This window comes from Falco peregrinus, chromosome 5 (assembly GCF_023634155.1).
Source record: "Falco peregrinus isolate bFalPer1 chromosome 5, bFalPer1.pri, whole genome shotgun sequence".
NCBI classification, from domain to species: Eukaryota; Metazoa; Chordata; class Aves; order Falconiformes; family Falconidae; genus Falco; species Falco peregrinus.
This window is the reverse complement of record NC_073725.1, coordinates 65,454,212-65,463,177: the sequence shown is the minus strand read 5'-3', so window position 1 is coordinate 65,463,177 and position 8,966 is coordinate 65,454,212. Positions and strand designations below refer to the sequence as shown.

The 8,966-nt window shown below is 46.7% G+C and overlaps 1 long non-coding RNA gene across 2 annotated transcripts in view; it reads left to right on the top strand.

Annotated features, from left to right (window-relative positions):
* The first annotated feature begins 2,999 nt into the window (after positions 1–2,999).
* LOC106112753 (uncharacterized) overlaps positions 3,000–8,966 on the top strand; it is an 80,145-nt gene continuing 74,178 nt past the window's right edge. For both annotated transcript variants that reach the window (XR_008747563.1, XR_008747564.1), the window contains exon 1: positions 3,000–3,085. This is a non-coding gene — a long non-coding RNA (uncharacterized LOC106112753). The remainder of the gene's footprint in view (positions 3,086–8,966) is intronic.

Below are 8,966 nucleotides of genomic sequence, written 5' to 3'. Positions count from 1 at the left end.
CAAAATCTGCTTCCAAAAATGGAACCAGGACAATGAATTTCACAGGCTTCAATAAGTTAAAAACGTCTCCCCTTCAGAGACATAAATATGCACCTACATATGCACATGGATACACACATATGCAGACACCTTAACTAAGCATGAAAACACATTCATCTCCGCCATCAGAACAAAACCTTTTCCTCAGCTGAAGGAGAAAGCAGTCTCTAATGAGATTGTGAGCATGTGGCACATGTGTTTGTGTGTGTTTTCCTAATTATCTCTTTTCAAATAAGATTAAACATCCCTCAAAGCTGGACATCTTTCCAATAGGTGAATGAACTTTGAGGCTGATGGTAACATGAAAAATTCTCCCTGTCACAGGCAGACAAACAAATTGTGGGGTTTTTTTCCTCAGGAGAAACATTGCAGTGAAATTACTGTTCTCTTGTTGCTGCTAGAAACGGAGCCGAAGGCAGCCCAGCTTTCTTCTCACTCCAGCTGGGGCAAATCAGGACAAAGTCCAAAGATGCTTGTGACATGAAGGAGGTGTGAAGCTGGTTTGAAAAGTAACTTTGGGTTCTGATTCTTATTATCGGATGGAAGACCTCAAGGTCAGGGCCCTGCTTAGTGGATACTACAGGGCTAAGGATGGAGCTGTTCAGTGCGACAGTCTGGGTAGCCTCTGACTAAAGACATTCCTGAAAGATGCTCACCTGGAGGACATGTGCTGGGGACAAATCCTGTACCACTCTTCCCTTCTCCAAGCAACTTGGTCAGTGGAGGTGGGACACTGAGCAAAGTAGCCCTGAGCCAGGACCCCTCTGTATTCCTTGCCATAGGTCCAACAGCCTTGACAACCTAGCTCCTTTGCTACCACCACTGAGCAGGGCTGGGGCTACTCCTGTTAGCATTACCACCTTCTGCCCTGCGTGTGCAGTAATGTCCCCTTCTTCTTCCTCTCACTCCAGCAAAGGCAGCGCACCTGTGAGTGAGGGAGTCCCCTGTGAGTTCAGGGGAGTGATGTGCATCAGCAGCTGCAGCAAAGATCCCCATTCGCTTCACGCATCCTCTCCAAGCATCACCCGAGGATATCCATTAACTTGAACAGGCTTGTTCCTTTATCAAGGATTCCTTAAGAAGATCTCTGCTGCCTAGAAAGGCGTGTAGTGCTTCAGACAGTATGTCTGCACTTCACAGCTTTATTTGTTTAACAGGTCTGATAACAGCTCTGCCTATTGCACCAAGAGCCGCTCCATTCAGGCAACAGGTTCATTCTTCCTTTATCATGCATCAATCTAAACTGATTCCACCCTGGAGACTCTAGAAAGAAGGTGCGCAGTCAGGTTATTCTTCTAACAGCTTTATGTAGATATCATGTCGTTGTTTCACTGTATTTAAATCACCAGAAAAAAGGACACAGTCTCTATACCATTATCCTTTGCTGAGACAAAGTCTGAGGAATGTGTCAGGGAAATGGTTTATCAAAGCCAACAATCCAATAGTTTTATTTCCTTCGTGTCATACGCAGGGCCCTTATTCAGCTCTTTTATAGGAACCCAGGATTTGCCAGTCTGGATCAAACCCAATCTGTCTCCAACAGCAGCCAATTTTGCTGGCTTCCATGGTACACACAAATCCCCTGCAGCAGGAGCGTTGGTGGTAAATCAGCAAGGCAGCGGGTAGCGAGCATCCTTCCCACCCTCCGGGAAGATGTAGGTGATGTGCTGGAGCAATGAGGTTTATGTCCTTCCCATAGATTTTAATGCCCATTGATCCAGTGCCTTTGCCTCAAGATGTTGTTTACTCCAGAGAAAAGCAAATAAAACCCTGCAAGTTGTGCTAAAAGGCCACTGTTCTGATTCAGAAGCAGTTTGCTCAAACATCACAGTGGTGTAAATGATGTTGCAAGATAGCCAACAGGCTCGTGAAGGGGTGGGTTTGATCTTTCCCATTATGAGCACTGAATACTTTGACTACCTACATGCACGACCAAACATTTATTGTTTTAGTTTTACTTTGTCCTTGGCCCAAATGGGATTCTGAGACCAAGTGTCCCACAGGTTAACAGGGAAGCACTGTGAAACGTTCTTGCCCCAAGGATGACTTTAAAGTGGCTGCTCTTCAAAACTATTTTCTCTCCTTGCACAAAGCAGACAACTGGTGTTGCTAGCCTGGTTCAAAAGCCTTCTTCCACTTCCCACCAGCAGCTCCTTCAAGCAGGATGCCAGGGAGACACTCCAGGGGATGCAGAGGAGTGGGAACCCACACCGTCAGCTTTCCTGCACTGGCATAGCATCCCCACCAACCACCCAAACAAACACCAGGAAGCTTGAACCAGCAACGTACAACCCTGGGCTTGGCCCAGCCTGGAAGCAGGGAGAGGAGCAGCTAACGGGGACCCCCTCACTGAAACAGCTGCAAAGGGAAGGGGTGTGGGGACAGGGAAGGAGGAGAAGGAGGGAGAGCACTAAACAGATGGCTGGGGGAAGAGATGGTGCAAGAGAAGGGAAGCAGACAGATGGAGGACACAGAGGAGTGGGGTGAATGACATAAGCAATTCTCTGCGCTTGTTCATATTTAATCAAGAATTTGCTGCTGCTGCTATTTGCATTTTGGCATTATTTGCTCTACAGCAGCGTCTAATCGGGCCCTGCCGGAGGCCAGGGCCCTGGGAGCTGTGCCAACACTCAGGGAGCTGGTCCTGCCTCCAAGAGCTATTGGCTCCAGCAGCCAGGCTGCCCTTCAACAGCTGGAATCAGGGCAAGGAAGAGAAATGCCTGGGCACCCGTCTGACACCAAGCACAAACCCAAAACATCTAGACCCACATTCAACCCTCGGGGAGCTGAGGCAGCAGCACAGCCACCTCAAGCACAACCTACACGGCCCCTCACACGGCAGAGCCGCCTCTGAGGGGAAAATGGCGGCGCCCCGGGGGGGGGGGGGGCGCTCCCTCACTGGCCAATCGGCTGCTGCAACCTGTTCACCCCAACCAATCACATCCAGCCCTACCTCACGGCGAGGCTATAAATGCTGGCTGGGCAGGCAGCCCCTCACAGTGGTGCCGGTGCGTTTTGCTGGCAGCTGTTATATCGGTTTTGGCAGGTAAGATGTAAAGGTTTAGTCTGAGTTACCTGGGTTTGTCAACTGAAAGCGTGTAAAGGCTCTTTCAGCCTCCTTTTCCTTGCCTCAGCTCATGTGCTTGTCTGTCAAGTTGCAGAGGTGAGGCTGTTGGGGGCTTGTCTAGGCCTCAGGGCCTTTATGTGAGGGCTTCATTCCCTGAACAGGGCCAGGGCTGGTGGGGAGTTTCCCTCCTGCAGAGCCGGCCGCTCTCTGTGGCCACGGGGAAGCTGCTTGGCATTGTTATGAGGATGAAACTGAGGAGAGGGAGCCTCGGTGATCCCTGCCTTTCTGTGGCTAGTGCAGGCTGTGCTGTGATGGAGCAGCAGGCTGCTTTGCAGGTAGTTTCCTTCCAGCTCTTCCTGAGCATTTTGAGCATTGTATGTGCTGCTGAGAGCCTTGCTGTGCAGCTTCATCCTCAGGGCACCGAAGGGCTTTGTAGAGGAAGCAGTGGGTAAACTGAGGCACTGTGTGATTACTGCAAGGTGCCTCTAGTCACACAAGGGAGTATGAGAAGGGACCCCAGGTACCGGGATGACTGGCTTGTGCTGTGCAGGGAGTGTGCTTGGGGACAAAGAGTGTAGCACGGCAGAAGATGCGGGTGTTTTGCCCAACAAAGACTTTTTATTTTAAGTCAGAATTTTTTCAAGAGTCCCACATAAACCATATTGTCTTGCTACTTTGACATATCTCTAGCTGATTAGGCCAGTGCTAGGTAGAATAATAAGAATAATTGTTATTATTCGTTGTATCTAATGCAGCCTTATATCCTATGGGTTCTCAAAGCTTATAAGCAGAGAACAGTGCTAATTCTGTTCATCTCTGCCACCTGTGTCCTGCTTCTAAAGGCAGGGTCTAAAGTATGCTGTGTAAGACTGTAGATTTCTGGGTAAAACCAGCACAATAGCTTTAGCTGCTGTAGTGTCTTCTGCTGCAAATGGGAAACTGAGGCACAAAGTGGGTAATTGACCTTTGGGGAAATGAGTGGTAAAATGGAAGTTACTAGTCTAGTTTTGAATCTTAATGGAAGTTAATGTTGCAGAGTACTTTATCAAAAGGAACAACAGAAAATGAAAAAGTAGGAGGGAGGAGGTGGTCTAAGAAAGTAAAGAGGGAGAATAGACTTTCCAAAATGAAGCTCAGTCACAATGGTTTTTGCATAACAGTAGGTAAAAATGGCCCTCTCCTTCAAATATGTTTTAAAGCAATTGTTTAATTTCTGGGTGACTGAAAAACAAAAGCATCTGAAAACTGTGGTTTTCTCTTGCTCTGTTTTTTTAATCGTAATTATGAAACTGTGCCATTATATTGTGATGCAGAGCCTTTCAAGTAATGAGAAATTCAAGTGAAGTCTTGATTACCTCCCGTGAGAACACAATGTGATGGGGAGGACAGAGGAAGGGGGGGAGATACAGACAAGTTTTATAATAATAAAATAAAGAAAAAATTAATCATGGATCCATTAGTGTTAATACAAATGCTTTATGACTCACCTCAATCATTTTACATTATTTAATAACAGAAAGTCATTATTTCCTGGGAGAATTAGGATAAAGCCTGTTGGGGTGGGGGGGTTGCATGGCTTTTGTGTTTTTTAAAGTAACATGGTAACTGAAAATTTGGTTTTAGCTGTAGTTAGAGCAAGACAAGGTGAGGGCATGTTTTAACCCCTCACAGCTATTATCCTTCTTGAGCTTAGTGTGCTACAGGTGCTTGGGGAGGACACCAGCTGATGGGCTGTGAAGGTGATTGCCTGCTTCAGGGTGGCCCAAGAAAGGGGAGAGATGGTACCCATGGGAGTGGGAGAACACCTGAAAAGCCTCCCTGGCTAGGTCTTGCAACAGCTGAGCCCATTAGTTGGTTTTGGTAGTCCCTTGGGGTGGCATGCTGGCTTTGCAGAAGTAGGAGGGGCTTCAGCTGCTGATACTGTGCTGTCATGTTTGCTATGTGGTTGATGTAAGCAACAGGACATCTGGGGGCAGTGAGAGGCATAGACTGGCTCTGTGATCCAGACACCCAGGCACCTCTGCCAGACATGGACTTTTCCTCTGAAGTTGCTTAGTCTCTTTTTAAGTTGTCCTCGCATCTGTCTCCTGTACTTCAGTCTTTCTTGCTTTTTCTTTTTTTTTCTTTTTCCCCCCAGAGATGGTGCTACACTCATTAATGCTGTTCCTTTGAAAGTGGCTTTCAAAACTGTTGCAGTCTCCCTCTAGTCTGACATTATGAAAGGATCATCTTTTTATGGGAAAGGCATCCCCAGAATGAAGCAGGATGCCTTGTCCCCGACCAGGTGAATGGTTTGCAGCTGTACCACAGGAGTGCAGAGAAGCCTTCATCTGAGGTTGGCCAGGGGATCCTCCACTAATTTAAGTGGTCCATTGAGCTGGTGTATCATTGCTCTGGGAAAGTAGATATGTGGAATGATGAAGGAGCTGTAAGCAGGATATTAATAACCAGGACATTATCTGTATCCAGGCAGCTTTCCCTCAGCCTATGCCCAGTCTGTGCTGCCTGGCTGCACGATGACATGGGGATGTCTTCCCTTGCCACTGTGACTGTAGCTGAGCTCTGTGTGCTTGCAGGCTCCTCTGTGGGAGGTGAGTGAGTCGGCTCCTGGAAGTGGCCTTCTCTACGAAAAGGCTATGTGAGTTATAAATGGACAAGAGGTATCTCCCAGCATGGGAAGTGGAGCAGCACAAGGGTGCTCTCTACTGATTTAGCTTTTCAGGTTGGGTGAGTTTATCGGCTTCTGAACTGCAGAAGCTAATGGGAGTTGTGCTTGTGCTTGCTAGAAGGCAGGTTTTAAACCAGAAGGTTACGTGCTACCTGTACACAACCCTGTGAATTGCAAGGTAAAGGGATTACATGCAGCTTAATCTGGAACTCTGGCTCTGTGAGCAATTAAACTCCAGTGATTCCACAATGATGAAAGTTCAGGCTGAAAGTGTTACATTCCTTGTGTTGCCATTTGTCCTTTTGTCAGTGAAAAGGAACTTGGATGTTACCTGCAGTTGAAGCCAGCCTCAGTGGAAATGTGCTGCATGGGAAGATGACAGTCATCTTTTGATAAAACTGCTGCTGAAGGGAACCTGTCGGGAGCCCCTGGGAGACAGGCTGCTCCAAGGTGCTGGGATAACCCCCTTATTAGCTGCTGAACTGTTGGCCCTCTGTCTCAGGGAGGTTACTTGGTTGACTGATGCTTGTGGTTTGGGTGCTCAGGGTCCAGATGGAGCCACCACTTCAATTTTCTGTGCCTCAGTCTCCCCATCTGTAAAAGGGGGATAATTAGTTTGATACAGATGTACTTTTATGTAAAAGTCATAGCATCTGATTGGAAAGCTTGCTTCTTGAAAACGTATCCTTCTGTGTGAAAAGTTTAAATCAAATACATTTTCTGCCAAAACCTGGTAAAATAGGATTTTGGTCTCATACTCACAGAATACTTTGTGAGTGTTGACTTAACAGCTTGATACCTTACTGTTGAAACTGAAGCTGGTTATATGATGAGCATTTTCCTGCTCCTTTAAGTACTGCAGTCATGGGTGCTTTATGTGCTCAGGCCAAGAACCAGTGTCTGCCTCAGAATGCTTACAGACAATAGGCAAAGGCAGAATTATTCCTCTCACCTCCATGAGGAGCTAGCTGAAGGACAGAGGCAAAGGTAATTTTCTGGGAAGCTAAACTACTGTACCAGGGCCAGGGAACACACTGACTTCTGTGTGACTCAGTCCAGTATTTAAGAAAAATTCCATCCTTTCTATCTAGGGAGAGACCAGCTGCTTGATCAGCTGTGGGAAACATGACATGTAGCCATTTTGGTGAGAGCTGGGGAAGCTGGGAAAAGCTCCTGCCAGACTGAGGGCATCCTGAGGATGCCTTGCTAGTGTCTGTTTACCTGAGTGCTGTAATTGCTCCAGCTATTTGCTACACAAGGAGTTGAGAAAGTGACAGAGGCAAACAGGACACCCAATTTTCTGTGGAAAGTTAACTTTTCCAATTGCAGTTGAAAGCTTGGTTCTTTTGACCTAATTTCACACTCCAAGGGTTAACTGCTCTCTGTGGTATGGCAGGCCCTCCAGTGAGTGCAGCCAGACAATGCCATTTAAGTGAATATTCCTAGCCTACAGAAGTCCTGGAGATAGCTCCATCTTGCTCACAGTAGGTGTTACATTAGCTGCTCAAACCATATTCCAGTAAATTAGAGCTGGGCTGATTTAGACAATCACAGGGTCATTCTTTCCTCCAATTCCCAGTCTCACACAGAGATAACAGCAGCTGGGGGAAAGCAGGGAGGTGGACGAATAGCAGTTTGCTTGCTTATTAGGGGTTAGATGCAGTCTTGAGTCTGTGATTTGCAGAACAAGACTGATACCAGCAACAAAAGCCTCAAAGTTAAATGATGCAGTATTTGTTTCAGGTCTAATAAAGACACTTAAACAAATGCTGGGCACTTTTCTCCTCATAGGCAAGTCAATGCATTAAAATGCCTTTATAAACCATAATGAAACCTATGGTGAGCAGGAATTTAGGGGGGAAAGCTGGTCAGTCCACAGCTGGTCTGTGGTACACATGGGAAAGCATGGCCAGAGCTCTGGACTAGGTGTCAGGCCACCTAGTCAGTGGCGTGTGCTGGGTGACTCCAGACATTTGTATGACTCTTCGTATCTTCTAGCTATCATAAACCTTTGGCAGCTTTTCTGTATATCACCTAGTGCCAGAGGAACCTGATTTTTTAGTTTGGCCTGTGAATACAACAATAAAATGCTGTTATTGGAGTGAGTGATCTGACCTGCTTGTGTCAGCCAGCGAGTAAGCAAGAGATCGTATGACCCTTCTGCAGTCTTTTTATGTGATTCAGCTTATTCTTCAGTCAGAAATGTGTACTATGCTTTTTAGGAACTGGGTAAGCTCATATCAGAGCCGTGTTGTACCAAGGAGTTCTGCAGGTGTTTGGAGGCCTTTTTTGGCCCAGTTTAAGCCTTCAGTCCAACAAAACATTAAGCAAGTGCTTAAGCAGAAGAACCTGCCTTAGGATCTGTGACTGAATAGATTGCTTGAGGCTGAGCTGCCACAGCATCCTGCAGAATATGGAGAGGGGCTGATGCTGCTCCCCAGGGCAGCCAAGCCATGACCTCTTTTTTTTTTTCCTTTTCCCCACATTGTAATGTCCCTGGCAGTGTAAAGATGCAGCACAAATGCTCTGAAAAGCAGTGACTGCAGGTTTGCACCAGCTTCAAGGGATTAAGGAGTGGGAGGAAGCAGCAGAAGTTAGGAGTGAAGGTAATGCGTAAGTGCCTTTAATTTAAAAGGGAAAAGGCTGTTTGTTTAGCTCTGGAGCATCAGTTGCTGCTTACCTTGATGTTTTCAGCTCCAGTGTGGAACACTGTATTTTTGAAGGTGTGTCGAAGATGAGGAGCTGCTCTAAGCTTCAGCATACAAATAGAAAGGGCACCACAGAGAGAATTATTTATCTATCTATTCCCATTGCTCCCTTTAAAACTCACTGTAACGATGTTGCTATGACCCAGGGCTCTATAATATGTGCTTCAGGAAACGCAGATTGATATATAAATACCTGAGTTTATTACACTTGAAAGACCTTTTGAAAACTCAAAGGGAGAGAGAAATTGTGGTATCTAATCTACCGTCCCTGAGGGAGAAAATTAGCCCATGAGTACTGCTAAATGATGCAGCGGCGTTTGGATGCTGAAGGAAGAGAGCATCATCTATGAAGTGGGTCAGCTCTGTCCTGGGGAGAGGACGAAGGCTAAGTGGGATTCAGCTCTGAAGCCCCAGTTCTCAGCGTGCTGCCCTCTCAGGATGACACAGGATCTCTTTAAATCCTGGTTGTGTCTATGTAGCCCTG